The 25452-nt window shown below is 47.4% G+C and overlaps 1 protein-coding gene and 1 non-coding gene across 6 annotated transcripts in view; both read left to right on the top strand.

Annotated features, from left to right (window-relative positions):
- LARGE1 (LARGE xylosyl- and glucuronyltransferase 1) overlaps positions 1-25452 on the top strand; it is an 852160-nt gene that overhangs the window by 195996 nt on the left and 630712 nt on the right. The gene's annotated exons all lie outside the window — the stretch shown is intronic.
- Positions 25209-25343, top strand: LOC112438195 (small nucleolar RNA SNORA76). The gene has a single exon (XR_003026672.1). It is a non-coding gene; the product is annotated as a small nucleolar RNA SNORA76 (small nucleolar RNA).

Genomic DNA, 25452 nt, shown 5'->3' with positions numbered 1-25452 from the left:
AGGTGTAGATGATGAATATGGGATACTGCAAGTGGAGTTGGGGCTACTGAAGTAGACAGGAGCCAGATCATATGAATTGAGTAGCACAGTTGATGTGAAGTCATTTCAAGGGCTTTGAGCAAGACATTGCTGGATCAGACTTGGGTTTTCTCTCTGTTTATGTGGACACTTGGCCTTTGATATCAGGGCTTGTGAGCGCAGATCCATCTACCTGACCCCTGAATACCCCTTACCTGTCCCCAGTCCTTTGATCTCACCTCTCCTCCCTGCTGATGTCTTTAATGCTGGCCCTGCTCTACTCAAATCTCACCTGCCCTAAGAAGCTTCCCCTGACCTTTCCAAGCCTCAGGAAGTCCCTGCCTTCCCTGACTGTCTTTGCCTTGGTTTTCTGTGTTAGCCATTTAGAGAGAGGAACTAGTTTCAGGTCCCAGCCTTATCAGCCAGTATATTTGTGATGTCACGTGTATCATGTGATTCTTCTGGGTCTTACTTTCTGCATCTATAAGATGGACATGATAATAATACTTTCCAGACCAAGAAGATAAACAGACATACGTTTGTATTCTTCCTCAAGCAAATGTGAATTTGTGCTAGATCACCTTCCTCTTAAACGACATTCCTGGTGGGGACTGAAGCCACAGGGCTCTAGTAAGCTACATCTCTCTCCACGTTCTGTTTTCCGTCTTCACTGACATTGCTGTAGGGTGGTGAGAGAAACAGGGCATTAGATACACTCTTTTACTTTATTTGGTTTAGCAAAATATTAGCACCTTTATGGGTCTTGGTTTCTCATTGCGATATATACAAGATTAATACCTACTACCTCCTTTAATGAGAGAATTGAATCAGATGGTGAATGGATCACCCTCTGTTCAGTGCCCAGCCCCAAACAGATGCTAATTAAATGGCTTAATCAAACCAGCTCAGGCTGTTACTGGATGTCATCCCTTGGCACAGTCTGACATTTCTTGATTCTTGTTAACAGCCCTATAACAATATTGTCATAAGAAATAGAAAACATCATTTTCTTTAGGGACCAATTTGGAGCCCATCCATAACTGTCTTCCAGCTCCTCCTGGCTTCCCCCTGTCACCTTGACCTTCAGGGAGCCTTGTTTCTGCTGCCGGCATTGACCCATCCATGCTAGCCATGACAGACTGATTCTCCCTATCCGGCTTTTCCGAATCTACTCACATCTCATCTCAAAACCTCTTTCTCTCATCCATATTGCCTTGCTTTCTCATTCCTTTGCCATTTAGTAGGTAATGATTTCTATTAAGATGATCATCAGGATTTATTGAGCAGAGAGGTAGATATTGACACTGACTGGGAGGCATGATCCGAGTGGGGAGGGAATTCTGTCCCTGCACCCCAATTCCCCCAGTCTTGCCTGCTGCTTATAAAGTTAGCTGGAGTCCCAGTGTAGTGCCCCATCTGTGCAGTAGGGAAATTGCCCACCTTGGGGCTGGCCAAGTAATGGAAGCTTCACAAATACACCATATTAAAAAGGACTTTGCACATCTGGCATTAAAATATTTCCAGCCCTGGCTCAGTGCTTGGCACAGGTGGCTGTTCACAGATATTTTTAGAAGCAAGGAAAGGAGGAGGGGAGGAGTATATCATAAGACATTTGGCATCTCCTGCCTTTGCTGAGTAAAGGGGAAGGAATTTAGGATTTGTACGGTGAATATTGCCACGTGTTTACAAGTATTTATATAAAGCTAATATTTCAGCTGCAGGGAAAAACTTGTCCTGAAGATGTTAAAGCTGGAAGTCAGTGATCTTCTACACCTCCTGGAATTTTATAGCTGTGTGCTCTCAGGTTTAGAGTCAGGAGGGGAAGGCCCAGGGCCATGTGTCATTTCTTGGCAGAGCTTGGCTTAGGACTACTTTTCATCCATTCCCTGTTCTTTTCCGTATTTTCCAGTTTTCCCATTTTTGTCTCAATCTGTCTGCCTGTCTGTTGCACTCTACCCATCTACTTATTTACCTGTCGGCTTCCATTGTGCTCTAGAATGTTGCCCACTGTGATCTTTTGGGCAAGTTAATGTCTCAGGGCCCAGTTTCCTCAACTGGAAAAAAAAAAAAAAAAGAGTAGCTGTGAAAATAAATAGTGATTTATAAGCGCTAGATTTTGGGGGCTGGAAAATCCTTCGTTATGGGGGGCAGGGAGGCTGTCTTGTGAACTGTATGACATTTTGCAGCTTTCCGAACCTACTATGTACCAGCAACATCTCTCCCCTGATTTGTGACTCCAAAAGTGTCTCCAGACATTGCCAAATGTCTCCGCGGCAGGGGGGCAAATTGCCCCTGGCTGAAAAGTACTGGCATAGAGTAACCAATTATTAAATGTTGTTTTTAAAAAAAACACTGTCATTATGACTATTCTGCAGTTATTTAATTTATCTGAAAAGTGTTCATTTGGTGCTTACTGTATATACTGCAGAGCTCTGAGCCCTGAGAGGCAAGTGGAAAATATAAGCCTGATGTTCTTGCTTTCTAGGAGATTATGATGCGGTTCACAGTCACACACCTGTGGATGGGCTTCCGAGGGGGCTTTGAACGTTTTGTTTCAACCTAAATTCAGCAAAAGGACAATTGTGAGGCTTGAGAGGCATGTCTGCGTGCTCCCAGACCTTCTCTTTGGGTTCGTGGTCCTCCCCTACCCTGCCCCTTTTGATTACCAGTGAATGCAGCAATGGTGACAGGTAAATGACCTTGTTGGTGGGTCCTCTAGTTCCTGATGAACCCTCAACTGGGAGGGACTGTCTGTGAATCAGAGCAGCTGGCTCTTTGAAAAGAAAGGCACTATTGCACAGTTGCTGCTGCTGACCCTTGCATTCAGAATACCGCCCGAGGCCAGTGGGCAGGTCACCACCCTGTCGCCTCTGTGCTCCTGCCTCCCAGACCACATCCTGGGATTCTTCCCTCGCCCCATGCAGTAGCAGAAGGGTGTCACAAAGCGACTCTGCTCAGACCCACCATCAGACCTGACCGCTGGCCTTTCCAGAGCTTCCAGAGCCACTCAGCCCTGCCCTCCTGGCTCTGCCTCCCGCGGCCCCCACCCTTGTGTCTTCTCTTACTCACCTCGCACACACCTGCTCTCCTCACTGTGCGCACTGCCGTGGCCCCCCTTCTGGGAATGCTCTTTCCATGGATCCCTTGTAGCCCCTTTACTTCCTGCAGTTCTTTGTTTACACTTCACCTTGTAAGAGAGGGCCCTTTATGAAGTCAGAACCAGAACCCTCCTCCTCCCACCCCACCTTTCCTTCCTTTATTTCCTTCACAACTCTGATCACTGCCTGATGCCTCCACTGTATTTGCTGGCTGTCGAGACTGTCTCTTTTCTATGTTCTCCCGCTGGACTGTAAACTCCCTGAGGGCAGGTGATTGGTTGGTCATGTTCAGTACACTTAGAAGTGCCCAGCTTGTCCCAGACACTCAGTAATAATTGCCAAATGAATGAATGGATGAATAAATGAATGAGCCAAGGGAGAAGAAGTTACCATGACTGTTATAAAGTTGATAAGTGCATGCAGAGCCTTTGTTCACCATTTTCTGGGAGGGATGGGTCTCCCGTACCATAGCCTGTGGGCATGGCTGGGTGGAGTTTGGTCTACATTATATCAACTCTTCCCTTCTCTATCTGGAGATAATTCTCTCCTGGGTAATGAGCCTACTGGAGCATACAGATGAGGGCACGAAGGTGACCCTTATAGAACTGTGGCTGAGAGCCAGAGATTCCCACTTCCACCTCCACCCCCATAGCATCATCAGTCTAGTCAAGAAAGACCCGTGGTCTTTGTGTTATGGAACTTAGTCCTTCATTGTCCCTGTGGCTCTGCTTTTCACCCCTGTCTCATGCTCTCCTCCTTCACCCTTCCCATCTGATGTGTGCTGAATTGTTAGGAGAACAGAAAAAATGCATTCCTTTGCTGACACTTCTCTACCTGTGGTTGTCTTCCACTCTGCGTCATGTGCCGTATCCGCCTGTCACCCTGGCACACTGTCACCCACGCAGCCTCTCGTTCCCTGTGTTTCCTTGCACACTCGTGCTCTGCTGGCCTCTGTCACTCTCACTGGGCGTCCTGCCTGCCTTCCCACCCCCTGCACGTGTCCCTGTTGGCACTTCCCTATTCACACTCTCCTCTCCACCAAGCTTCCTTTGACGCTTCCTCTTTCAAGCTGTGCAGCCTTCTTCAGCTGACAGTTCAGCATCGTTCCATTTCTGAAGCAGGGAATTGGTTTGGTTGGCACTAGCTCCAAGTTTGTCTTTATGGTATTTCCAGCCTCCTTCATTCTCTTTCCTGTTTTGGCTGCAACCAAAGGCTGGGCTCAGTGATGAATCGCAATTGGGTTGGTGGCCCAGCCGGGCCCTTCTCAGGCTAAGGGTGGTATAGGGAGCTGTGTGAATGAATGAGGTCCCGCAGAGAGACCATCACACATGGGTAGAGGGGGAAAAAAGGGGGGCTCAGAATGCCTGTGTGGATGGCAGTCTCCTGAAATACAGGAGTTTTTCTCTCTAAGGTACACCACAGATTTTATCTTCCAACATTTCTTAGTCATTTTCCAAATTCCATGTCCCTTTTCCCTTTTCTCTTGATTTGTTGATTAACTTCATATGACCCTTACCCAAATCCGCCTGATATCAGTATGTGTGTCTGTGTGTAAGGTTTTTGGAATCAGCAAGCACATTTTTCATTCTTGTTTCCACTGATCACCTTACAGTACCTCACTGGACACAATGGATTTCCAAAGCATCTGTAGACATGAGCTGATTCTAGAATTTCTTTGTACATCACCCACATCCTGGAGCTGTTTCTTGGGAGAAAGAAAGATGGCATGCCTCCCTTTGCCCCTGGACCCTGAAGGCTGTGCTCTTTACACCGTGAACCTAAATCTGGGCTTGGTCTGCAGCCAACCTGGAAATTCACTACTGCAACTCCATTTTCTTTTTAACGAGAGCTTCATAAGGTTCTTTTAAACTAGAAACTTCTCTTTCTTGTAATTGTCTCTAATGGCTTCCTTGTTCGAACAAGCCTTTGCTAGCTCCTGTCTGACCCCTTTGGCTTTGCTTTCGGCCTCCTTTTATCCTCCAGCCTTTCATATAGATTCCAGAGGAATCTTCCTCAAAGGCTGTGCCACTCCCTGTTCAAAGGCTTTCTGTGGCTCCTCATTGCCTAGAAAGCAAATGAGTAAGGCCAGATATTGTTAGTGGCTCACTTACCGCCTTCCAGGATCTTGCTCTAATTTCCCTTTACAACTTCATCAAAACAGCTCACCCCCAAGCTCCGACCTCAACTCCCACTTGCGACCCCAATCAGCAGTCTACCCATGCTGCGGCCTCGATGGTTCCCCAAATGCACGTGTTCCTTTTCTGTCTCTGTGTTGTTAACTCATGCAGGGTCCACCCCCTTCTTCCTAGACCTACCTCACCTTTTTTGTAGAGTCCCTCTTCACTGTTTCTTCCATTCTGTCTTATCAGGATTATTTTTCTGTCTTTGGTCTTGCCATTATACTTCCCTCCATTGGGTGACTTACTATAACGTGCCTTCTGCTGTGACTCTGTTGGATGTTTTTGAGTGTTCATTCAATTCTAAGGGCAGGAATGATGTATTTCCCCCATAATGTGCAGCTCGGTTCCATGCACATCACAGGTGCTCAACACGTTTTCATTCACTTGAAGGACTTTTACCGTTGTATTTGTCACAATATTTGTTACTGTTATTTTTGTCATCACCACATCATTGACTTTAGTATCTTCCTAATGACTTATAATTGACAAAGTAATTCCCTCCCTTCTTTCCTTCCTTTCCTTTCTTCTCTCTCCCTCTCCCCCTCCCTCCTCTCCTCTCCCTCTCCCTCCTCTCCCTCTCCCTCTCCCTCCTCTCCCTCTCCCTCCTCTCCCTCTCCCTCTCCCTCCTCTCCCTCTCCCTCCTCTCCCTCTCCCTCCTCTCCCTCTCCCTCCTCTCCCTCTCCTCCTCTCCCTCTCCCTCCTCTCCCTCTCCCTCCTCTCCCTCTCCCTCCTCTCCCTCTCCCTCTCCCTCTCCCTCCCTTCCTTTCTCCCTCCCAGGCTAGAGGGCAGTGGCATGATCTCGGCTCATTGCAACCTCCGCCTCCCAGGTTCAAGCGATTCTCCTGCCTCAGCCTCCCGAGTAGCTGAGATTACAGATGCCCACCACCACGCCCGGCTAATTTTTTGTATTTTTAGTAGAGATGGGGTTTCACCATGTTGGCCAGGCTGGTCTTGAACTCCTGACCTCAGGTGATCCAACCGCCTTGGCCTCCCAAACTGCTGGGATTACAGGCGTGAGCCACTGCGCCCAGCCAACAAAGTAATTTTTTACCCAAGGATCTCCATTGTGGCTCTGACTGCTGCCTATAAAACAATATACCAAAGACAAAAATAAAGACAAAAACAAAAATAAAGAGTACAAAACAGTATGGGGGTTGTACATAAGGCTTTTGTGTTCCTGCTTGTACCAAGGAAAAAGATACCACTCAGACCATTCAGGATGCACAGTCCAGAGCTTCTGTGAGAAGCTCTTTGTCCTTCTATGCCACTTAGAGTTTTTCTACGATACCTTTAACCTGCACCATTTAATAAGCTTTTAAGGAGCCGCACATGCATTTACTATGTGGCTGCTCTGATTCTTTGGCAAATTTATAAGCTGCCCTTCAGTTGGGGGCATGGATTTGCCTTAGAAGATCGTCTTTAAAGACACTTGCTGAGAATGTTCACAAGTGTGTTGCCCTTTTATGCTCACAGGTGTGTGTACTTTCTTGTTCTTTGCCTTTCCCTATTTCACCCAGATATTTTTTTTTTTTTTCTTTTTTATTGATCATTCTTGGGTGTTTCTCACAGAGGGGGATTTGGCAGGGTCACAGGACAATAGTGGAGGGAAGGTCAGCAGATAAACAAGTGAACAAAGTTCTCTGGTTTTCCTAGGCAGAGGACCCTGCGGCCTTCCGCAGTGTTTGTGTCCCTGGGTACTTGAGATTAGGGAGTGGTGATGACTCTTAACGAACATGCTGCCTTCAAGCATCTGTTTAACAAAGCACATCTTGCACCGCCCTTAATCCATTCAACCCTGAGTGGATACAGCACATGTTTCAGAGAGCACAGGGTTGGGGGTAAGGTCACAGATCAACAGGATCCCAAGGCAGAAGAATTTTTCTTAGTACAGAACAAAATGAAAAGTCTCCCATGTCTACCTCTTTCTACACAGACACAGCAACCATCCGATTTCTCAATCTTTTCCCCACCTTTCCCCCCTTTCTATTCCACAAAACTGCCATTGTCTTCATGGCCCGTTCTCAATGAGCTGTTGAGTACACCTCCCAGATGGGGTGGTGGCCAGGCAGAGGAGCTCCTCACTTCCCAGTAGGGGCGGCCGGGCAGAAGCGCCCCTCACCTCCCGGACGGGGCGGCTGGCCGGGCGGGGGGCTGACCCCCCCCACCTCCCTCCCGGACGGGGCGGCTGGCCGGGCGGGGGGCTGACCCCCCACCTCCCTCCCGGACAGGGCGGCTGGCCGGGCAGAGGGGCTCCTCACTTCCCAGTAGGGGCGGCCGGGCAGAGGTGCCCCTCACTTCCCCGACGGGGCGGCTGGCCCGGCGGGGGGCTGACCCCCCCACCTCCCTCCCGGAGGGGGCGGCTGGCCGGGCAGAGGGGCTCCTCACTTCCCTGTAGGGGCGGCCGGGCAGAGGCGCCCCTCACCTCCCGGACAGGGCGGCTGGCCGGGCGGGGGGCTGACCCCCCCACCTCCCTCCCGGACGGGGCGGCTGGCCGGGCGGGGGGCTGACCCCCCCACCTCCCTCCCGGACGGGGCGGCTGGCCGGGCGGGGGGCTGACCCCCCACCTCCCTCCCGGACGGGGCGGCTGGCCGGGCGGGGGGCTGACCCCCCCACCTCCCTCCCGGACGGGGCGGCTGGCCGGGCGGGGGGCTGACCCCCCCACCTCCCTCCCGGACGGGGCGGCTGGCCGGGCGGGGGGCTGACCCCCCCACCTCCCTCCCGGACGGGGCGGCTGGCCGGGCGGGGGGCTGACCCCCCCACCTCCCTCCCGGACGGGGCGGCTGGCCAGGCAGAGGGGCTCCTCACTTCCCAGAAGGGGCGGCCGGGCAGAGGCGCCCCTCACCTCCCGGATGGGGCGGCTGGCCAGGCGGGGGGCTAACCCCCCCACCTCCCTCCCGGACGGGGCGGCTGGCCGGGCCGGGGGCTGACCCCCCCACCTCCCTCCCAGACAGAGCGGCTGGCCGGGCAGAGGGGCTCCTCACTTCCCAGTAGGGGCGGCCGGGCAGAGGCGCCCCCCCCACCTCCTGGACAGGGCGGCTGGCCGGGCAGGGGGCTGATCCCCCCACCTCCCTCCCGGACGGGGCAGCTGGCCGGGCGGGGGGCTGACCCCCCCACCTCCCTCCCGGATGGGGCGGCTGGCCGGGAGGGGGGCTGACCCCCCCACCTCCCTCCCGGAGGGGGCGGCTGGCCGGGCAGAGGGGCTCCTCACTTCCCGGTAGGGGCAGCCGGGCAGAGGTGCCCCTCACCTCCCGGACGGGGCGGCTGGCCAGGCGGGGGGCTGACCCCCCCACCTCCCTCCCAGATGAGGAGGGAGGACGCTCCTCACTTCTCAGACGGGGTGGCTGCCGGGCGGAGGGGCTCCTCACTTCTCAGACGTTCACCCAGATATTTAAGGTAAGTGGGTGAATTTTGATATTGTATGAATTGATAATAGTCCTCTGTGGTTATCAAGCATGGCACCCATAAGAAACTTGCACATTCAAATTCTCACCTAATCGTCATAATACACCTGTGGAAACAGGAATTTTTGCCCATATTCTATGAATGAGACTATTGCCATTCAGAAGGAATGTGTGTTTTGCTCTGATTTAATGTCTTGTTCAGGGTCCTACCTCTGGAAAGTCAGGATTTCAGGGTAGAACTAGCAAGTCTTAAGTTCAGTCCTCTTCTTCTCCACAATACCTGGTTCCAAAGTCACTTCTACATAGATAACCTCACTAAATATTGTAGCAGCTGCAAATGATAAAGCCCAGTTTTGTTGTTTAGTTGACACCACACTGTTGAATTCCACTTCCTTTGCCTCCATTTCTTTGTTTTCCATCAAGAGGATTTGGTTTACTTTCATGCTCTGAATATCTGGTTTCCTTTCACTCCTCCAGGAATCCCGTAAGCACTAAGGACCCCAAAAATTACGCACCCAAAGCAGGCTCTCTTTCCCTGCTTGAGGAGGGCATTCCTGGGAATTGGGTTGTTCTTTTCCCAGCAGCCCCCTGGCCTCAGAAGCCTTATCTTTTCTTAGGAATCATCTCTGCTGTGACACCAGATCAGCAGACCAGCCACTACACTCCCTTGCTTAAACCACCAGTGGCTTAAGTCAGTCTGCACTTCTTCAGGCCTACAAGGATCTGTGAGATGTAGGCCCTGTCCACTTTGTAGCCAGTTCCTTCTCTGACATTTGCTTTTCCAATCTTATGTAACCACAGGCCACATTCTCTGGACTCTGGGACTTGGACCTCAAGTGTGTGCTGGTGCAATCACTCTCAGAAAAGAAAACAAATTATTAAAAAGTAATTGTAGTACTTTTGTAGTACAGTCATGCATATGACCGGGATACATTCTGAGAAATGCATTGTTAGGCAATTTTGTTGTTATATAAATATCATAGAGTGTACACCTAGCCTATATAGTATAGCCCAGGGGTCCTCAGCCCCTGGTACCAGTCCGTGGCCTATTAGGAACATGGCCACACAGCAGGAGGTTAGGGACTGCCGGCTAGTGAGAGAAGCTTCATCTGTATTTACAGCCACTCCCCATCACTCCCGTTACCCCCTGAGCTCCGCCTCCTGTCAGATCGGCAGTGGCATTACATTCTTGCAAACCCTATTGTGAACTGAGCACAAGAGGGCTCCTTATGAGAATCTAATGCCTGATGATCTGTCACTGTCTCCCATCACCCCCAGATGGGACTGTCTAATTGCAGGAAGACAAACTCAGGGCTCCCACTGATTTTACATTATGGTGAGTTGTATAATTATTGCATTATATATTACAATGTAATAATAATAGAAATAAAGTACACAATAAATATAATGTATCTAAATCATCCCCAAACCATCCCCTTCCCCCAACCTTTGTCTGCGGAGAAATGGTCTTCCACAAAACCGGTACCTGGTACCAAAAAGGCTGGGGACTGCTGGTATAGCCTATTGCCTCTAGGCAGCAAACCTGTATAGCATGTGACTGTACTGACTACCAGAGGCAATTGTAACACAGTGGTAAGCATTTGTGTACCTAAACATGGAAAAGGTACGGTAAAAATATGGTATAGATGAGCCAGGTGCGGTGGCTCACGTCTGTAATCCCAGTACTTTGGGAGGCCAAGGCAGGCAGATTATGAGGTCAGGAAATCAGGACCATCCTGGCTAATACAGTGAAACCCCATCTCTACTAAAAATATAAAAAATTAGCCAGGCATGGTGGTGGGCGCCTGTAGTCCCAGCTACTCAGGAGGCTGAGGCAGGAGAATTGCTTGAATCTGGGAGGTGGAGGTTGCAATGAGCCGAGACTGTGCCACTACACTCCAGCCTGGGTGACAGAGTGAGACTCTGTCTCAAAAAAATAAATAAATAAATAAATAAATAAATAAATATGGTATAGATGGCATACCTGTATAGGGCACTTACCATGAATGGAGCCTGTAGAACTGGAAATTTCTTTCTCTGGGTGAGTCAGTGAGTGAGTGGTGTGTGAATGTGAAGGGCTAGGGCATTACTGTGTACTACCATAGACTTTCTAAACACTGCGCACTTAATGCTACACTAAATTTGTAAAACTGTTTTGCCATCTTTAGTCATGCTACATTAGCTTGCTGTAACTTTTTTACTTTATAAACTTTGAAATATTTTTAAGCTTTTTGACTCTTGTCGTAACACTCAGCTTCTAACAAACACATTGTATAGCTGTACAAAAATGTTTTATATCCTTACACTGTAAGCTTTTTGCTGTTTTTAAATCTTTTAACTTTTACTTTTTAAACTTTTTTGTTGAAAACAAAGATACAGCCGGGTGTGGTGGCTCATGGCTGTAATCCCAGCACTTTGGGAGGCTGAGGCGGGTGGATCACCTGAGCTCAGGAGTTTGAGATGAGCCTGGTCAACATGGTGAAACTCCGTCTCTACTAAAAGTACAAAAAATAGCCGTGTGGTGATGGGCACCTGTAATCCTAGCCACTTGGGAGGCTGAGGCAGGAGAATCGCTTGAACCTGGGAGGTGGAGGTTGCCGTGAGCCAAGATCATGCCACTGCACTCCAGCCTGGTGACCCAGCCTGGGCGACAGAGCGAGACTCCATCTCAGAAAAAAAGAAAACAAAACAAAGATACAAGTACACACTTTACTTTAGCTGAGACCCACACAGGTTCAGGATTATCAGTATCACTGTCTTCCACCTCCACTTATTTCACTGAGAGGTCTTCAGGGGCATGAACGTGCATTGGTTGGAGTTAGGATAGGGAAGCCACCTCACCATAAAATAACTGTGGATCAGGATGGAAAGAACTTAGCCCACTGGCCATGTGGCGAGCCAAAAAGCTCATGTTGTTTTCACCCAATAAGAACCTATGTCTATTAAAAATCATGGCTTCGGCTTCTGTGACTACCTCTGAGAGTCCATTCAGCACATTCATTAATTATCCTCAGTATGAACAGATTTCCTCTAAAAAGCCTCCTGTCCTATTTTCTTAGCCTCAGTCTGTGCCTTCCAGTTTGTCCAATCTAGTTCCTCTCATAAATTGGTCACTATCTTGGATTTTTCCCAGCACCTGGTCTGGCTCTCCACAGTGCTGTCTTTGGTGAGCAGCTGAGGTCCTGATGGGTCACACTTAGCCGGGGGTTCTCAGAGCAGGAGGATGGGCCTCTTCTTTGGTCAGCCTGTTGGTATTGATCCCCAGGTGTTTGTTCTCTGGACATAGTCTGTGTGCTAATAAGGGAACCTCAGGTGACAGTAAATAACGGCATATTTGGTGTGCTTGAAGAGAAAGCCTAGATAGTGTTCAGAATTTTCTGCAGCCACATGGAAAGGTTGTCTCTACTGCAATATTGTGATTGAGCCTCTCTTCAAATGGCGTATCTCACAAAGTATGGCAGGAACCTGGAGATTAGAAAGGGAACTTTTAGAGCCGAGATGGGAGGAATGAAAACAGAGTGATGACAAATAAAGGGATTGCTCAGGGGTGACATGAGTGGTGACTGGTCTGGGCAGGCCTGGCACAGAGGCCTGGAGTAGGAGTGGACACTCTGGCTCATGGGGACAAAGCGACTTCGGCAGAATGCATTTGAAATGAGATTTCAGGATGGTTAGTTAAGTGGTTTTCTGTATGATTTTATTAGTTTTCATCCTTCATTCCTTGTTTCTTTTTTCATTTGTCACATCACAGAAATAGTGCTAGTTGGTTTCTTGAGTACATTCGTTAGTGCTTGGGATTGTTCACAAAAGAAGCATCTGTTGGGTCAAGAGCCTTCTCAGATAACTTGTGGCTTCAAGCCCTCGATTCCACTGTGGGGATTTGAGTGTTCTCAAGTGGATTTATTGATCTTTACGGGCTCCTCTGTGGCTTTCTGGATTTCTCCAAGATTATAATCTGACCCCAAGGAAATACTGAGTAGATGAGGAGAAGAACTGGGTCAACAGAGAGTCCAGGAATGTATCAATACTGGAAAAGAAAAGAAAAAGCTCTCATTCTGTGATAGCAGCTGAGAGCAGATTCACAAAATACTCCTCCAAAAGAAGCCCTTGATGGAAAATGTTGGTGATTGGCTCAGAATCAGTCAGAAGCACTCACTGGTATGCCTCCCAATAGTTCTAGAGCCTGGTTTCATTGGATATTGCAAGAAAATGAATCAATAAATACATGGTGCACTGTGGGGGTAGATGGGTGGATGAATGGGTAGGAAGGTAAGTGAGTGGGTGGATGAATGAGTGAATAAATGAAGGAGATGGAGGGAGGAAAGAAGAGACCCACCAACATGTACCATGCAGAAATAGGTGTTGATGTATTTGGAGAGGGAGAGTACAACATATACAGTGAAGAGGGGTATCCTTTGGGTATCAGTTGGGAATCATTTGTCATTTCCAATAACAACAAAAAACAATTAAGTTGTTTAATGGTTTAAACAAGTAAGAACTCATTCATTTGATCTGTAACGAGATCTTGGTTGTTGACCCTGGTTTTGTGGCTCCATAATGTCTGTGCTCTGAATGGGCATCTCTGCAGGTCTTTTCGCCTTCTCATATTTGCAGGATGGCTGCAGGGTCTTCAACTATGAGCCAACAGTAAAATTTATCCACTTCCTAGGAACTGGTTGTTAAACATTTACTAACACACTCTGGCTCCATGTCTTGTATTTACAGCAAGTGACACATAATAGAGGCTCAGTAAATATTTTGGGGGTGGCCAGGTGTGGTGGCTCATGCCTGTAATCCCAGCGCTTGGGGAGGCCAAGGCAGGTGGATTGCTCTTGAATGCAGGGGTTCGAGACCAGCCTGGGCAACATGGTGAAAACCTGTCTCTACAAAAAATAATGTAAGTTAGCTGGGTGTGGTGCTACTTGCCTGTGGTCCCAGCTACTCAGGAGGTAGAAGGATTGCTTGAGCCTGGGAGGTCAAGGCTGCAGTGAGCTGTGATCACACCACTGTTTTTGAGCTTGGGTGACAGACTGAGATTCTGTTTCAAAACAACAGCAACAACAACAAAGAAAACAAAAGCAAACAAAAAAATTTCTGAACAAATGCACAGATGAAGTAGAGTTGCCATATGAAAATGTAATTCCCTCTGTTAAATTGGAATTTCACATAAACAATGGCCAATTTTTTTAGTATAAATATATCCTAAATATTGCAGGGCATATGTTTATGCAAAAAATTTATTATCATAAATTCAAATCTAACGGCCATCCTGTATTTTAATTTCCTAAATTCATCAACCTGAGGATATAGGAATCATTTTATGGGAACAGATTTGAAGGCTTATCACTGTTTCCCAAAGTAAGAGCTACCTGTGACCTGTGTTGATCATACTTAAGTATATGGGGTAAGATGGAAATTGGAGTGTACATTGTGCAAGGAACTGGGACAATGTATTGGGAGGGAAACATGAATTTGGAATTAGTAGTTAGTAATGAGGAATTAACTCAAAATTAAATAAACTTGTGGATGGTTTGTAACTCTTTAGAGAAATTTCTTAGTGCTGGTTTCAGAACAGTGAAAGGAAAGCCATTGTCAGCTGGGATCTGCCGCGTTTCCATGGAGGCCCTTTGCTCAATGATGTCTGTGATCCTGCGAGCGTGACAACTTTAGCCTAGCCTGTGCGATGCCGCTGCAGTTGCAACTGGGGGCTCATCTGCTTTCCAGTCCTTGCCACGTGTTGTTTGGGGAGCTAGGGGAAGAGAATTTCTGAACTGGGAACTTGTTTGAAATACAAATGCTTGGACTCTATTTCAGAGGCAGATGCTCTGGGGGTTAGGGCCTGGCGATCCTACATTTAACCCAGCCCTCCAGAGGACCCTGATGCTGGATAAAGTTTAGGAGCCACTGCTGTAGACAGTACAAGGGGATGGGGCTATGGAAGAATGTTTGTTTTGCAGTTTAAAAGGATAGCTGCATATGCAGTTGGGGGATGAGAGTGCAGCCAGCTAGGAAGACCACTTTGAAAAAGTCACCCAGGCGTTACCCAGTATCCAGTTACCAGCCTGCCCTTAGGAACATTAATTCAAAGAAGCAGGACGACATGGATCTGTTGTACCTCTAAGAAGTATGGGAGGACTCAGTGAGCTTGGAAAAAGACCACCCTATTGGTGGTCAAAAGAGATTCATGAGTGATGTTAAGACATGAGAAATGCCTGTGGTGATAGGCAGGTAACTCTGGGTTGTAGGCCTGACCTAGCTAGTAACTTAACTGGGTGATCTCATACAACTACTTAATTTTCTCTGGACATCCATTTTTGATTGTGTAAAGTGAAGATTTTGAAGGAACGACCCTAATTCTGATTCTTTCTAGCCCAAGCTTCTCATGCAAAGGTAGGAGCCCAAAGATGGTGGAAGTGGAGCCTCCATCAGTTGAGCATGGAGTTCAGATAGTCCTGCTTCTTAAATAGTCTCTTCTCCTTCCTGATTTCTTTCCACCTCTTGCCAACAAGTCCTTCTGGCAGCATGCCTCCAAAGGATATGAGAGGGGACTGCCTTTGAATTCCAGAGGACAATCTGAAGCGGGTGAGGAATGTGTCCTATGTTCATTACACACGAGGTAATCACCTGCCATCTTTCCATAACCTGAGATGGCGTAGATTGGAATTTAGGGTACATGGAGCAGAGTGGGGTTTCAATGGGTCAGAGACCTGCGTGTGGTTGCTGTTCTTTCACGCAAGTACCTGAGGCCAGTTGGGCCAAGGGAGGCCACAGGCCTGAGTGAGAACAAGTTGAGTAGCAACATACGACCATGCCACAGTCAGTTTTACCTGAGCAGTGAAGATTATCCTGCCAATTTCTTTTGTTTTTCCTTCCTTCAATTGATTTGTTATCAAGGTAAATTTATATTACAGTTCTTAATTTGGCATTTATATGATTAAAGCAGTTATTATTTGTCATTGTCCCCAACAGATTATGTGTTGTCTTTTATCTCATTTTTGACTTTGGTCATGTAATTCTACCAAGTGAGTGTAATTATGTCCTCCAGTTTACAGATGAGGCCTCAGGCTTAGTCAGGGTAAGGAACGTCTCCATGGTACACAGCCAGAGAAGCCAAGGGTTGAACCAGCCTTATCTGACTCTAGAGCTGGAGTTTTTTATTGCCATGCTCTTGAATGTGAGGCTGTTCTCTGAACGAGGGGCTCCTCATTTTTCCAGGCCAAGACCAGCTTTTCTCATTTCTTTGGAATTACATGATCATGTGTGTGATGGAAGAGGGGCAACATTTCTGGCCTGCTGGTCACCACAGTGGTAGGAGAGTGGGCACTTCAGCTGTAGTAGCCAACTTGGTAGGAGGGCAGGAGTCAGTCTTCATGGACCAGTTTCCAGGATGATTCTGCTTTCATTATTGACCACTGGGTACTCCTTTTGTTTTATGTTATGTTATGTTATGTTATGTTACTTTTTCTTTGAGACAGGGTCTTGCTGTCACCCAGGCTGGAGTGCAGCAGCACCATCCTGGCTCATTGCAGCCTCAACCTCCCAAACTCAAGTAATCCTCTCACCTCAGCCTCCTAAATAGCTGGAACACAGGCACATGCCACCATAGCTGACTAATATTAAATTTTTTGTAGGCACGGTGTCTCGCCATGTTGCCCACGCTGGTCTTCAACTCCTGGGGTCAAGTGATCCTCTCACCTTGGACACCCAAGGTGCTGTGATTACACATGGAATCCACTGTGCCCAGCCCTGGGCACTCATTTTAAAATGCTGAATATCAAGGAAGAAGAGTAAACAAATACATGGATCGATCATTTATGCATTAAGAAAGTTTAACCTGAAAAAAAAAAGAGCCTACAACAGAACCACCAATTAGGTAATTAAGAGTGCCAACCTGGTTTGCTGTGTCCAGCTGTGTGTGCTGGCTTGTGTGTTTCAAATAAACCACCAGCGACCGCGGAATGAATGAATCCTGAGCTGTGATTGATGTGCTTCCCAGTAGCCAGATATGGTTCTCTGCATTTATGTACTAGTGGAATAGCAGGGGGGATTCCTAGCGAAAGGCTGTTTAGGGATACATTTTAATGTGGTTCCAGAAGGGGGTGGAAACAGCCCTCTCGTTTTTCTTTATCTGATCCTGGGGGAGCTGAGACTTTTTTTTGAAACCAACTCTATCCATTCCTTTAATGATCATCTGAACAGCCAAACCTTCTGGGACTATTATGCATAATCCTTCTCTAAGCTGAATCTATTTTCCCTCATCTGTACATATATCTATCCCCCTCCTCTTTTTAAAATAAAACTGATTAATTATAAGAAAATAGATATGAAATGAAGCACTGAGCTGCTTCTTAGCACATCTCAGCCCTCCAGTGATGGGATTTTGCTCTCAAGATGGAGAGGTTCCATAAAGGGGCAATTTTTCAGAACAAACACACAACAGATTAGCCACAGGGTAGGCAATTTAGGTACCTTTAAAAGTGTAGCTGTCATCCTCACCGTTGACAAATACTTATGATATACCTTCTGTGAGTACAAAGGCGATGCAGAGCAAATTCCTAAGGCGCAGAGTCCGCACCATGGAAACATAATTTAAATTTCACTCTGGTTGAGGCTGTTGAAGAATGCTGGGGGTCAAGCTTTCTTCCCTGTGTTGTTGCCTCTGCTTTCTTTTTTAGAGACTAGTAGGTTAGTGGCTTTTCTTGCTGGCCTCAGCTTTTCATGCTACCCACATGCACACACACACACACACACACACACACACACACACACACACACACACACACACACTGTACCCCTCACCCCTCAATTTCTGTGACTCTAATTACTGTTTGGCTCCTCCACTTCTCTACCCATTTCTTTCATCTCTTGACCACTCAGAGTCAAGGAGGGGTTTCCTGATGAATTTCCATTGATGATGGAGTGGACTGTGTGACTCACCTAGTTACCCCATGGGTGGACCCACCTCATAGCCAGTGGGTGCATGGCCTCAGTGAACATGCCCCTCTTGTGCTGGTCTCCTCTAGAAGCCTTCGAGCCTGTGATCCGTCTTCTCGTGTCTGCCTGAAGGCTGTTTAGATGCTCAGTGCAGGGCCATTTCTCCCACTGAGGCTGGCATCTTTACTAGCTCAAGGCCATTCATTTCCAGTATTAGGCCTGCAATCCAGGCTCCAGCTTCCCTGTCCGGGTAGGATTTGCCCTTTTTTTCCCCCCATCCCCAGGGTTCCAGGGTTGTGCCAAATGGGATAGTGGTAGTGGTTAATGCTCTCCAGACTCAAACTGCCTGGGGTTGAATCTTGGCATTAGCTCTACTTGTTGTGTGGTTTGGTTGGGACAAGTTACTCCACTTCTCTGGACTTCTGCCTTTATAAAATGGCACACCACTCAATATGCAGCACACGTTAGCTCTTACCTTTATTTTCTGAAATCTGGAGAAGATAATGTCTGTTTAAAACCCGTATTTCTAGGTCGGGCACGGTGGCTTACGCCTACAATCCCAACACTTTGGGAGGCTGACGCAAGAGGACTACTTGAGGCCGGGAGTTCAAGAGTAACCTATGCAACATAGCAAGACCCCATCTCTGCAAAAAAAATAAAACAATAAAAATAAAAATTAGCCAAGCATAGTGGTGCTCACTTGTAGTCTCAGCTACCTGAGAGGCTGAGGAAGGAGGATTGCTGGAGTCCAGAAGTTTGAGGCTGCAGTGAGGTATGATCACACCATTGCACTCCAGCCTGGGTGATAAAGTGAGACCCCAACTCTAAAACAAACACAAACAAACTCATATTCTTACCTTTTCCCTTCTCTGTGCTCTTTCCTTTTAGTCTGGTCTCAGAGGTGTTTCTGCTCATATCATTTGGCCATAGGTAGCAGGCAGTTTTCCTGTACAGCATCCTATGTATCGGTCAGCTGTGGGCAGCTCACCTAACTTCTCTCCAGTAAGGAGGTCGGCCTCATTCCTGGTTTCCAGGGTATCCTTCAGACCCATGGTCTATTCAATATTTTAGGACACATTTGAACGAAAGTGTGAAGAATTCTAGATTGAGGCGTAGTATAGCAGAGGATTTTAACACAGGGGTTAGAACCCTTGAAAGAGACCAATCCATTCTGACCTTCGGATCTCAGTTCTTCCCTGTCTCCTATCCTGCTGCAGACCCCCTGGACCCTTCGCTCCAGCAGGTTACAAAACATGGGAGCCTGGTGGCCACCCCTTGCTCTTGCATGGCTCCCTTAGCAGGGCTCTTCTCTCTCCTGCCTTGCTTCACCTTGTTCACCTGGGGAAACTGCTGTACCTCTGTGGGATTAAGCTGGAGCTCGGTGTTTGTCACCCTACAACTGCTCCTATAACACTTGGCCCTCTCTTGCTTGCTTGGGATCTATATCCAGCACAGTGCCTCGTACACAGTAGGGGCACAATAAATGATGAGCGAATGATTTCTTACATAAAGATTTGGGACAGTTTACTACCAAAGGTCTTTTGCAGCTGTGTCATTTGTTGCTTTGGAAATTTCTAAGTTTTAACTGGTCTTTTGAGAAAAAACATCATACAGCATTTATCTTGTACTCTAATGCCCCTTTTTCAAAATAATGACTTCCCATTGAAATGTGCCCCTGGTTTTAAAGAATTTTGTCATTTCCTTCTCTAATGTGTAGGACGACTCCGTTATACTTGGATCGATGTACCTGCCATTGTGGTGATCTTGATTTATTCTACTCAAATGACAGCAGAGCTGTTGGAATGTTATGAATTCCTTAGGAATTTGCATCATTCTATTCCTCTGCTCAGAAAAATCAAATGAGTGCCTTGTGCCCATTGTGTCCAGTCTAAATGCCTCTGATGAAAAGAACCTTTTGTGGTCCTCCAGGAACTCTCTGCACCTGCTGCTGTCATTTCCATTCTCCTTTCTCCAGCCAGCCAGGGACGAGTTGTTCCTTTCCCCTTGACACACAGTATGGCTTCTGAGCCTTCCTTGCCACTGTCTTCCTAACTTGTTCAGCTCCCTGGCCGGTTCATCACCATGATCATCCATTAGACCATGACCTAGCCATTTTCTGGGGCCAATTCTTCCAGTTTTCATTTTTAATTTGATTCTTTGATTCACTGATTCAGTCTCTTCTGAGAAGACGTTAGTCTTTAAAACCTTTCCCCAGACTGGTTATTCCTCAAAGGCTTAACACCGAATACAATTTGTATTACATTATTCTGCATTCTTAAGTTTTGTTTTGTTTTTTCAATCTCCTTGAATTGCTTGTAACTGCCTTGCTGTCATGAGCTATTGTCTTCTGCTTCTTTGGAAAGTGCCCAGGGTAGTTCTTTGCTCGTATAGCTACTCAAACAGACATTTGTTGAACGGCAGTAGCATTTTCCAAGTGGGAACATAGACAACAGGGACAGTGGAATTATACGGTGATGATGAAGTTTTCCTTTTTTTTTTTTTTTTTTGTTTTCTGCCTAGCAAAGGTCTGATGAGAGAGGAAAGTACATCAAAGTAGCATTGGCCAGCTGAGCGTGGTGGCTCACGCCTGTAATCCCAGCACTTTGAGAGGCCGAGGCGGGCAGATCACCTGAGGTCAGGAGTTTGAGACCAGCCTGGCTAACATGGCAAAACCCCCGTCTGTACAAAAAATATAAAAATTAGCTGGGCTTGGTGGCGCATGCCTGTAATCCCAGCTACTCGGGAGGCTGAGGCAGGAGAATGGTGTGAACCCGGGAGGTGGAGCTTGCAGTGAGCTGAGATCGCGCCACTGCACTCCAGCCTGGGTGACAGAGCAAGACTCCGTCTCAAAAAAAAAAAAAAAAAAAAGAATTAAAGAATTAAAATGGAGAGTAGGTACCTCTAAACAACCACGCCACCTGGACCACCCTGAATAGAGGAGAATGAGTTATGAAGGAAGGGCGCTCCTGCCTCACCAAGGATGAGTTTAAATCCAAGTGCAGTCTTGGCGTGCATTCAATGCAAACGACTAGTAGGGGTAAAGCTAGATAGACCCTAGATATGAGTCCCAGTGCCACTCTTTTTAGATCCATGACCCTCTGGTAAGTTCCTTCACCTTCCTCAGCCTTGGCTCTCTTATTTGTAAAACAGGGCCTGACGCCAGCAACCTCACAGGTCTAGGCAGCTTCGTGGCGTGGTGGGATCGTGTTTTCAGGGTCTTGGAGGTCTGGATTTTAAACCTGGCTCTGCTGCAGATGAGCGGGGTGGCTTCTGAGAATCACTTACTTCCTGTGCGTCTCATTTTGCTCAGTGGTATAAAAGTGGTAATGACTGTGATTGGCTGAATTGTGCCCCTCCATGTCCGAAGTTGTGTTGAAGCCTTAACCCCTGATACTCAGGAATGTGACTGGGGATGGGGTCTTTACAGAGGTGATTAAAGTAAAATGAGATCATTATGGTAGGCCCTAGTCCTATCCGACTGGTGTCCCTATAAGAAGAAGAGATTAGGACACAGATACAGAGGAAAGACCCCATGAAGACACTAGCAGAAGATGGCCAGCTGCAGGCCAAGGAGAGGCCACAGAAGAAACTAACTCTGGGCTGGGGGTGATGGCTCGCGCCTGTAATCCCAGCACTTTGGGAGGCCAAGGCGGGCGGATCACGAGGTCAGGAGTTCGAGACCAGCCTGACCAACATCGTGAAACCCCGACTTTACTAAAAATACAAACATTAGCTTGGTGTGGTAGCACATGCCTGCAATCCCACCTACTCAGGAGGCTGCGGCAGGAGAATCGCTTGAACCCGGGAGGCAGAGGTTGCAGTGAGCCGAGACCGCACCACTGTACTCCAGCCTGGGCGACAGAGCGAGACTCTGTCTCCTACACACAAAAAAGAAGAAACAAACCCTGCCAACACTTTGATATCAGACTTCCAACCTCCAGAACTCTAAGAGAATGAATTCCTGTTGTTTCAGCCCCATAGTCTGGTATTCTGTTAGGGCCGTCCTAGCAACATACTATGAGGACAATCACCTGAAGGGATGAAATGCCTCAGGCAGGCATGTAATGTCTGTGTTATGGCGAGGGGCACTCAGGAGGGCTTCTGGCTGGGCTGGGTATGAGGGTCTCTGTCTACGCATTGGCCACCACAACCCCCTTCCAGAGCGTCTTTTCCCCATGGACAGCCTCAGTGCCCAGTGCACTGTCATATCCCTTAGATTTTTCTTTTCTCTTTCCCTCCCTCCCTCCCTCCAATAGCAGCTCCATATCAGCAACTCCTAACTTCTGTTCAGTCCGTGGAGGCTGGACTCACAACAGTGCCAAGCTTGGTTGAAAACACTCTTTTCTCCTCTGGGATAGGTGCTTTCTTAGTCCTGAGCCTGACATTCTACACAGTGGCCAAGGGAATTTTCCCTAAGGGTCCTTCTGGGTGATATTTGGGACTGGATCCTTCTCAGCAGCTTGGACATCGTCTGCCTGGTCAAGTGTCATCCTCTCTAAGGCCCTGGCTCGTTCCATCTTGTGTGTGTGCACAGATGTCCATATCCTGGGTCTCTGCTTGGCAATTCTGCAGACACTTCCAGAGCTAAGCACACTCTGGTTCCCTAGTTTCTCTCTGGCTTTCTCAGATGTGCTTGATATTGTTGATTTTTATGGGGGTTCTCGCCCCCAGGGCCCTCACAGTGCTACTAAAATCATAACAGTGACATCAGCCACTTGGGTGTGTGGGTCGACTGTGGGAGGCAGCTCCATCTGGAAACTAAAAAGAGACACAAAATCCTCTTCTTTTGCTTCCCCCGGACTTATCTGTATCTTTGCAGGTAGACAGGGCCAAATGGAGAATTTACAAATTGACACTTTTCTAAAGCAGCTTGATATTTTAGAAAGTTCCCTTGATTCCAAAGAACTGAGACCAGGGAGTAAGATTGGCTGCAAAGCGAGAGCAGTTGGAGAAAGGAGGGAGCATGGTGCGTGTGTGCTTGGACAGTCTTGGTGGTTTTGCATCAGAAATATAGCCACAAACCCCATCTATAGGATTTTAGGAACCTAATAACCACTTCCAGCTGTTAACACCTTGAGACTTTCTAAGTTACAGTCAAAGAGGATCCCTGGCAAGCTAACGTTGATTTTATAAATTTTGTTATAGGGAGGTTGAATGTTTTTCCTATTCACCTGGATACTCCCTGTATTTTACTAATGGACTCACAGTAAAATGATGGGCCTGCTTGTACCAGGGGGCAGGTGTGGCCCCGGGAGCTCTCCCTTTCTCACCTGACAGATGCATCTAGTGTCAGGGCAGTGAGGGAGGGAAGCCAGCATGTTTTCCCCATTCCCTCCCACATCTTTAGTAGCCATGATATTATTCAGCTAGAATTGGTCTCGCGTGCCAGTTCTGGATCTACTGAAGATGATAGAATTCTTACTGGATGATGGGGTGATGGTTGCTTTTTCAGGCTGCTTTCTGGTGACATTCTGGAAGACACACCTTAACACATATATGTTAGTTTTCTGTTGCTACTATATCAAATCACCATACACTTAGTGGCTTAAAATAATACAGATTTACTTTTTTATAGTTCTGGAGGTCAGAAGTCCAAAATCAGTCTCACTGGACTAAAGTCAGGGTGTCCATAGGGCTGTTTCATTCTGCAGTGGTTTCAGGATCTGAGATGTCATGGATTAGGAAGAATTTGAGATTGTACCTGCCTGAGGGCAGAAAAGGGCCAATTCACAGAGATTTATGTGTCTCTGTCTTTTGACGAAAAGAACTCCTAAGAAGGTAGGTTAGCTATGCAAATGATCTGAGGCCCAGGTATCTTCTATCTGGATTTGCTGAATCATTTCCTTTCTTTAAAGCGATTCAGTTGATTTTTACTAGAACCTCTTCCATCCCCTTCCAGAAGGAGAATCTGAAATTACATCAAGTTACTTGTTTAATAATTTTATTAGTTGTCCTGTGACCAAGACTGACTTACCCCAGGTAACACATTGAGTTATGGGCCGAGTTGGGACTTGAACCTGTGGCTTCTTTCCTATCCTTGAAGCTCACCCCTTATACCAGGATACTCTTGCTGCTTTCTAGGAGCTCCCCCTTCCTGTTCCCTCCTCTGCAGTGCAGATGGTGCCATGAGAGGCAGCTTTCCCTCTGTTCTCAGGCCCTGACGAGGTCCCTCTTGGCCATTGGAGGCGGTACCCTGGAGGCTTGTGTGGGGGTGTGGGCTGAGCCGTGTGATCCATGTTTGCTATAATGGGAAGCAGCTCCCAGAAGAGAAAGACATGCATTTGTATGCAGCCAGTCTGATGGGGTTGAAATAAACTCAGCACTGATCAAACGACACACAGCCAGCACATTGCAGGGAAGACAAACCAACATGGAATGCTGATTTTTCTCACTGTCATCTTTAGAAACCTTCTTTCTTGTCGCCCACCTGGGCAGTTAACTGTTAGGAGCCAGCCCTGTGTTCAAATCCATTTATTGATGGATGTGTTTTCCATTTATCATCTGTGGGACTCTTGGGTGATGTCTCTTTTCCGAGCTCCAATTCTTTCATCTATAAACTGGGCATGTTAATGGTAACTCATAGATTTTTAGAGTTAAAATAATGCAAGTGCCTTACACAATGCCTGCACGTATTAAACATTCAGTAGTAGGTAGGTGCTATTATCATCATCGAAAACATTATCATGTTTATTGCCTTATTGACTTGGATGAACACGGTAGTGTATATAATAAAGTAGCCAGTCTAGAATCTGGCCTATGGTTATCTGTAATAAATGAAAGCTGTGGAAATAGTGTGGGATAACTCAAAGACCTGAATAATTCAGCAGATACAATGGAGTTGGAAGATTCTAGGGACTTAAATTCTTCTCCCAGCTCTGTCTCAAAATAACTGCATTGCCTTGGACAAGTCGCTTTGCTTTCCATAACTTCACTTTCCTCATCAGTGAAATGGGGCTGAGCATTGTGTGGTATTGGAAAAGAATAACTGAAGTGCTTAGTTCCATGCTGGAATGAAGTAGGGATGTGAGCAGTGCTGTCTGATCTGACTTACTGGTGGGATCAACATCGCTCTTCCTGGAGAGAGCCAGGTCATCACAAGAACCATAAATTGTGCGTATCCTTTAACTCCATGACAGACCCTTCAACTCAATGCTTTTATTTTCAGGGAAATACTGTCTCCAAATATAGACTCTAAAAGAAAAGATGGAAGGGGGTGGAATAGACTCTGCAAGAATCTGTTCATGACAATGCTGTTGAAAACAGCTCAAAATTGAGGCTTCAGCAGTGCCCAGTGTTGCCAGATGTGTGTTGTGTTGTGTTGTATTGTGTGTGTTTCCACCACAGAGCCCTTTGTGGCTGTGGGACCTGTCAGACGCATGAGAAGTGTAGCTTTCTAATTTATGGGGTGCACCATGGTGGCAAGTGTTGGTGATGGCCACACCCTACTGTTTTGATGGAAGGACAGTGACTTGGCCAAGGTTTTACAGCCGTGAAGTGTCGCAGTGAGGATTGGAACTCAGGTTTCTTGTGCCTTGGGTCCTCCTTAGTGTGGGTCCTCTGCTCTGGCAACAGGCAGAGCACTGCTTTAGAGCCTCTGCGTGTCTGGCTGTGGCCTCAGGGGTCTAGCAGCAGTGCTAGAGCAGACCCAGCTTGTCAGATCCGGGGCTGCTTAGAGGCCACCTAAGTGATTCCTTTGGCAGCAAGCAACATTCGGCCAAGGACATAGCTGGCAGGGGCCCTGACAAGGGGTGTGTGAGTGCATAAAGGTTGGTGTATCAGGAGTAAGTGAGAAGGAGGAGGCCGGCTGGAATTTTACCCTTC

This window comes from Pan paniscus, chromosome 23 (assembly GCF_029289425.2).
Source record: "Pan paniscus chromosome 23, NHGRI_mPanPan1-v2.0_pri, whole genome shotgun sequence".
NCBI classification, from domain to species: Eukaryota; Metazoa; Chordata; class Mammalia; order Primates; family Hominidae; genus Pan; species Pan paniscus.
Note: the sequence above shows the minus strand (reverse complement) of the source record. Positions and strands in the feature narration are given on the sequence as shown.